Raw genomic sequence first — 6,553 nt, 5'->3', positions numbered from 1 at the left:
GGACCTGAGAAAATATTTGAAGAGATAATAGCTGAAAACTTCCTGAACATGGGAAAGGAAATAATCAACCAAATCCAGGAAGCACAGAGAGTCCCAAAAAGGATAAACAAGGAGAAACACACCAAGATACATAGTAATCCAACTGTCAAAAATTAAAGACAAAGATAAAATATTAAAAGCAATAAGGGAAAAGAAACAAATAGCATAAAAGGAACTCCCATCAGGCCATCAGCTGACTTCTCAACAGAAACTCTACAAGTCAGAGGGGAATGGCATGATATATTTATAGTGATGAAAGGGAAGAACCTACAACCAAGACTACTCTACCCAGCAAGTCTGTCCTTCAGATTTTATGGAGAAATCAAAAGGTTCCAGATAAGCAAAAATTAAGAGAATTCAGCACCATCAAATCAGCTTTACAACAAATGCTAAGGGAACTTCTCTAGGCAGGAGATGCAAGAGAAGGAAAAGACCTACAGAAAATAAACCCAAAACAATTACAAAAATGGTAATGGGATCATATATATCAATCATTACCTTAAATGCAAATGGATTAAACGCACCAACCAAAAGACACAGACTGACTGGGTGAATGAAAACATGTGCCTGTATGCACTTCCATTTACCACATCACTCTGCTTGACCCTGCTCCCTGCTGCTTCTGCTGCTAAGTTGCTTCAGTTGTGTCTGACTGTTTCCGACCCCATAGATGGCAGACCACCAGGCTCCTCTCTCCCTGGGATTCTCCAGGTAAGAATACTGGAGTGGGTTGCCATTTCCTTCTCCACCCTCCACCCCAATTGTACGTAATTATTTTAAATTGTTAAGTTAATCACGTTCCCATTATGGCTTGCAATTGTAATTATCTTTTTCTTATTTTGTCTGGTTATTGATTGTGAAAACTGATAAATGTCTTTTTCTATTGTGGTTATGTAACTTTTTTAAAAATTTAAATTAATTAATTTATTTTAATTGGAGGCTAATTACTTTACAATATTGTAGTGGTTTTTGCCAAACATCGACATGAATCAGCCATGGATGCACATGTGTTCCCCATCCAGAACCCCCTTCCCATCCCATCCCCCAGGGTCATCCCAGTGCACCAGCCCTGAGCACCCTGTCTCATGTGGCTATGTTTCTATTATTCACTTAATATCATTGTATCATGATTGGTCAACAGAAAAATAATAGAACTCTATATCACTAAAGAAAGTGAAGTTGCTAAGTCATGTCCGACTCTTTGCAACCCCATGGACTGTAGCCCACCAGGCCCCTCCCTCCATGGGATTCTCCAGGTAAGAGTACTGGAGTAGGTTGCCATTTCCTTCTCCAGGGGATCTTCCCGACCAGGGATCGAACCCGGGTCTCCCGCATTCCAGGCAGACGCTTTAACCTCTGAGCCACCAGGGAAGCCCTAAAACTAGTATCTAAAAAAACCAAACAAACACCTGTAATCACTTTTTAAAATGCAGATGCTTGTCAGAATTATATGGAAATTTTTTGAAAAATACAAATGCTCAGGTGTTGCCTTTTTTCTCTAGAGCTCCAGATAGTTTCTAATGAGCAGTCGTATTTAAAAACAACTGGACTCTATGACGATCTTTTACTTTTATGTTTGTTTTACTCTTTCTATTTCATATTCAGTGCTCCCATTTCATTTATGTTCTCCAATTTTTCCATCTGTTCTTTTTTTTTTTTGATGTTTTCTCAAGCTTTTATCAAGCGTAGTAGAAAAACTTTTGTATACATATATATATAAATATTTATAATATATATTTTAGAAAATGTATGAATTTTTGCCTAAATTAAAAAGTTATGACATTTTGATTCTACTTGCTTGACTTAGTATGAATAGAATGCTAGATTTCTAATTAAAAGTGTATATACAAAGCAACAAAGGTTTACTGTACAGCATAGGGAACCATAGTCAATATCTTATAATAACCTATGATGGAAAATAATTTCAAAAATAATATATGTGTATTTGTATAACTGAATCACCTTGCTGTGTACCTGAAACATTGTAAGTCAACTATACTTCAATAAAAAAATATATATATTAAAAAAAAGAAAACATAACTCTCAACTTTTAGGTTGTGCATTTTTTTTTTTCAGTTGATAGTTATGGTAACCACGAAGGGACCAGAGCAACTTTCTCTCCTTTGCCTGAACTCTAGAAGGATCCAGAGCCTTGATACCAGCAGAGGCCTCCTGTGCCTCTCTGTCTCCTTGGAGAATCCAGATGAATTGGGTGAGTCTCTACTGGTTCTCAGATCTCCCTATTTTTGGTTGATGATCCTGAGTTTTATTTGGCAGTGTCTAACAAGTAATTTGTTTCGCAGTTGAAAGATATTGGGGAATGACCCCTGCAATTGAAAGATATTGGGGGAGCCTGGTTGAAAAACACTGGGGCTCAGTTTAGACACTGAGTGGATTATCCTCAGTGAAAGCCACTAGGAAGATTTTACTCAGTTTAGACTGACTGGTTTATCCTTGGTTGAAGGACTGGGAAGGCTTTGTTCACTTAAAAGACTGAGTAGTGTTGGATTGGGTAATTAAGAAGATTGGCCTGCCATTTTTCCTTGAGTTGGCTACACTAGTGATATTATTTTGACAAACTGACCTCTGAATGGGGAATAAAAGTTTTCAAAACAAGAAAGACATATTGCCAGCCCCCACCTAATATCCCACCCAGGTTTATATATCTGCAAAATTTACAAGTACTTTCATTGGGAATTAGAGGAAATCCACATTAAAAATGAGGAGGCTCTTTTATTGCATATGTAGTTAAGTTTAAAACACTGGCTTGATAAAAATAGTTTTTCAGAATTCTTACTGTAAACAAAGGCTTTCTGGGGAAACTTGCATTTCTCTTCTTGTGTCTTTGAGATGAAAATGTTCTACCTGATCTTCTTAGGGGGTTTTGTGTGTATGTGTGTGTGTGTAGAAATCTTGATCTCTGTCATACTATTTTTAAGAGTAAACTTTCTGGATATTTTTATTTAGGTGACATCCTCCCCCATTCTTTTATGGAAAAGCCTCTTATGTCTTAATGGTTTGAATTACTATTAATATATATCTCATTAATAGCCAAATATGGATCCTTTAAACTGGAGAAACTTCTAAATTGGTAAAATTTTAGAGCACTCTCATTACAAATAGCTCTTTTATTGGTACTTGTATAAAAATCAAATTAAAGGGAGAAAAAAGAAATATGTTTAATGGTTAACCTACAAACTTCTTTAGTTTAAAGCAAGTAAGAAAAACCAGTTTGGGAAGCTTTATTTGTGGTCTTCACTTCCCCTCAATGGGTTTTACAGATGCCAATAAAACATTAGAATAATGAATGTTAACAAGAAAAAAAACCTGTGAGGAAAGTCTAGATACTTGTTGGGACAAGAAAGAAATTTTAAAAAGGACTTATCTCAAATAAATAAAGAAATCTTCAGATGGTTATTTAAAATGGGATAAATAAAATAGACATGTATGTGATTAAAACACGAGGTTTTGATATTATATTAACTAAGATTAAATGGGCCAAAAGGGATCCCCTACTAATCTCCAACATTAAAAATCACATGAGTCTGCTCTATTTACCCCAGTTTTTAAAATATATATTTAAGAGGCTGGAAAATTTTTTTTTACACTGAGATGCTTAACCAACAATTACTTGGGGCAACAGTTAGGCCAAGAGCCTGAATTCCTTGACTCAAACCTCTGTTGACTTAAAAAATATTAGCAACCTAAAAGTTGAGAATTATGTTTTATTCAGGAGGAATTTTTAGGACTTTAGGCTGAGAGAGAGCATCTCAAAGAACACTGACAGAACTCTCTGAGGAGGTAAGTAAAGGGAGGAGCCAGTTTATATGGAAGTTTTGCAACAAAATAGTCTGGACATCAAAAGATTATTGTTAAAGAAAACCAGATATCTAAAGGTAAGGAATTTTGTGCTTTTCTATGTATGGGAAGATGCAAGAGTCTGTCTCACTGAAGCATTCCTTTGATATGCACGTCAGCTATCTGGGACCAGTATCCTCTGTTTTCACATTCTGAGTTTCCTCAGGGCTCAACGTAAGGAGTGTGTACTGTCTGGTGGCTGCTATATGGCAAGAATTATTATCCTCTTGATGAAAGTGAAAGATGAGAGTGAAAAAGTTGGCTTAAAACTCAACATTCAGAAAACTAAGATCATGGCATCTGGTCTCATTATTTCATGGCAAATAGATGGAGAACCAGTGGAAACAGTGACGGACTTTATTTTTTTGGGCTCCAAAATCACTAGAGATGGTGACTGCAGCCATGAAATTAAAAGACGCTAGCTCCTTGGAAGGAAAGTTATGACCAACCTAGACAGCCTATTAAAAAGCAGAGACATTACTTTGCCAACAAAGGTCTGTCTAGAGAAAGCTATGGTTTTTCCAGTGGTCATGTATGGATGTGAGAGTTGGACTATAAAGAAAGCTTAGTGCCGAAGAATTGATGCTTTTGAACTGTGGTGTTGGAGAAGACTCTTGAGAGTCCTTTGGATTGCAAAGAGATCCAACCAGTCCATCCTAAAGGAAATCAGTCCTGAATATTCATTGGAAGGGCTGGTCCTCCAATACTTTGGCCTGATGTGAAGAACTGATTCATTTGTAAAAACCCTGATGCTGGGAAAGATTGAAGGCAGGAGGAGAAGGGGACAACAGAGGATAAGATGATTGGATGGCATCACCAACTCCATGGACGTTAGTGTGAGTAAGCTCCAGGAGTTGGTGATGGACAGGGAGGCCTGGGGTGCTGCAGTCCATGGTGTTGCAAAGAGTCGGACACGACTGAGCAACTGAACTGAACTGAACTGTCTGATGGCTGCTATATGGCAAGAATTATTATCTTCCTGAATTCCCTCAGGGTTCACCAGCTCACCATCTGTGGTGGCTGCAATTGCTGGTGACTGCGACATCCGTGTTTACTGATATGGCAGGAAATATTTCATTTCTCACCCACTCTGGGGACCCCAGAGTACTTTATATAAAATTAGATAAAATGGTTAGGGAATAAAGGAGAAAAACTTCTAGAACTTCTCCTATAAGATTGAAACTTGTCGACTGGATCCTAATGAAAGCTAAATTTAACTGTATAAAAGTTGATAGCACTGAGAAATGCTTCCCTTGTGTGTTATTATAAAACAAGGCATATAGATCTGTCTCTTAGGAAGTATTAACTAAACATACTAAAAGAAACCAATAGGATAATCTGATCCACACAAATAAGCAAAAACTGGAAACTAGCATTCAGGGGTTAATTAAAGTAAAATTAGTGACTTTTGCTCTGGGTTTAACTTGTAAACTTAGGAAGGTGAAAGGTCTTTGCTGAATGTCCTATACAGTCTTTTGAAGGCATGATTAATTAAACTCTAGAAGATAGAATTCATAAATTTCAGTTTAGTTAGAAATCTTTTCACTGATATATAGTCAGACAAATCAATCTTTTAAATTCATCTAGGTGACAGACTGGAGAAGGAGATAGCAACCCACTCCAGTACTCTTGCCTGGAAAATCCCATTGATGGAGGAGCCTGGTAGGCTACAGTCCATGGGGTCGCGAAGAGTCGGACACGACTGAGTGACTTCACTTTCACTTTTCACTCCTATGCATTGGTGAAGGAAATGGCAACCCACTCCAGTGTTCTTGCCTGGAGAATCCCAGGGACAGAGGAGCCTGGTGGGCTGCTGTCTATGGGGTCGCACAGGGTTGGACATGACTGAAGAGACTTAGCAGCAGCAGCAGCAGGTGACAGACCAGTTCTTTGGGGGAACTAAAGCAACTGTTGATCACTTATAAAGCTCTACAGACCAGAAATGGAAACAGAGGTCACATGGACCCGAGGCTGAGCCTAATTAGCTCAATCAGGCAGAATTTGAAACAAAGGAAAAAAAAAATGACAAAGTGGCTGTTCAAGCCACTGGGAATGCTCCCTCAGCCAAGCTTTTCAAAGAATAAAACCTTAGTCTTCTGAGCAAGCAACTTTAATGATTCCAATTGTCCTTTGTAAAATAGTAAGCTTATATTGTACTACCTGATTCATAACTACGTTTTCTTTCTAAAGGTAAGCCATGAGATCTCTAGTTTTGCCCATTTATAGGTCTGTGTACACATTATATTCAAAAGCAGAGACACTACTTTGCCAACAAAGGTCCATCTAGTCAAGGCTATGGTTTTTCCTGTGGTCACGTATGGATATGAAAGTTGGACTGTGAAGAAGGCTGAGCACCGAAGAATTGATGCTTTTGAACTGTGGTGTTGGAGAAGACTCTTGAGAGTCCCTTGGACTGCAAGGAGATCCAACCAGTCCATTCTGAAGGAGATCAGCCCTAGGATTTCTTTGGAGGTAATGATGCTAAAGCTGAAACTCCAGTACTTTGGCCACCTCATGTGAAGAGTTGACTCATTGGAAAAAACTCTGATGCTGGGAGGGATTGCGGGCAGGAGGAGAAGGGGACGACAGAGGATGAGATGGCTGGATGGCATCACTGACTCAATGGACGTGGGTCTGAGTGAACTCTGGGAGTTGG

At 38.4% G+C, this 6,553-nt stretch overlaps 1 non-coding gene across 1 annotated transcript; it reads right to left on the bottom strand.

The window, feature by feature from the left end:
* Positions 1-1,338: 1,338 nt before the first annotated feature.
* Positions 1,339-1,410, bottom strand: TRNAS-GGA (transfer RNA serine (anticodon GGA)). Its single transcript has one exon. It is a non-coding gene; the product is annotated as a tRNA-Ser (tRNA).
* Positions 1,411-6,553: the final 5,143 nt, after the last annotated feature.

The sequence above is a fragment of the Bos indicus genome, chromosome 13, assembly GCF_029378745.1.
Source record: "Bos indicus isolate NIAB-ARS_2022 breed Sahiwal x Tharparkar chromosome 13, NIAB-ARS_B.indTharparkar_mat_pri_1.0, whole genome shotgun sequence".
Classification (NCBI taxonomy): Eukaryota; Metazoa; Chordata; class Mammalia; order Artiodactyla; family Bovidae; genus Bos; species Bos indicus.
This window is presented reverse-complemented; position numbering and strand designations above follow the sequence as displayed.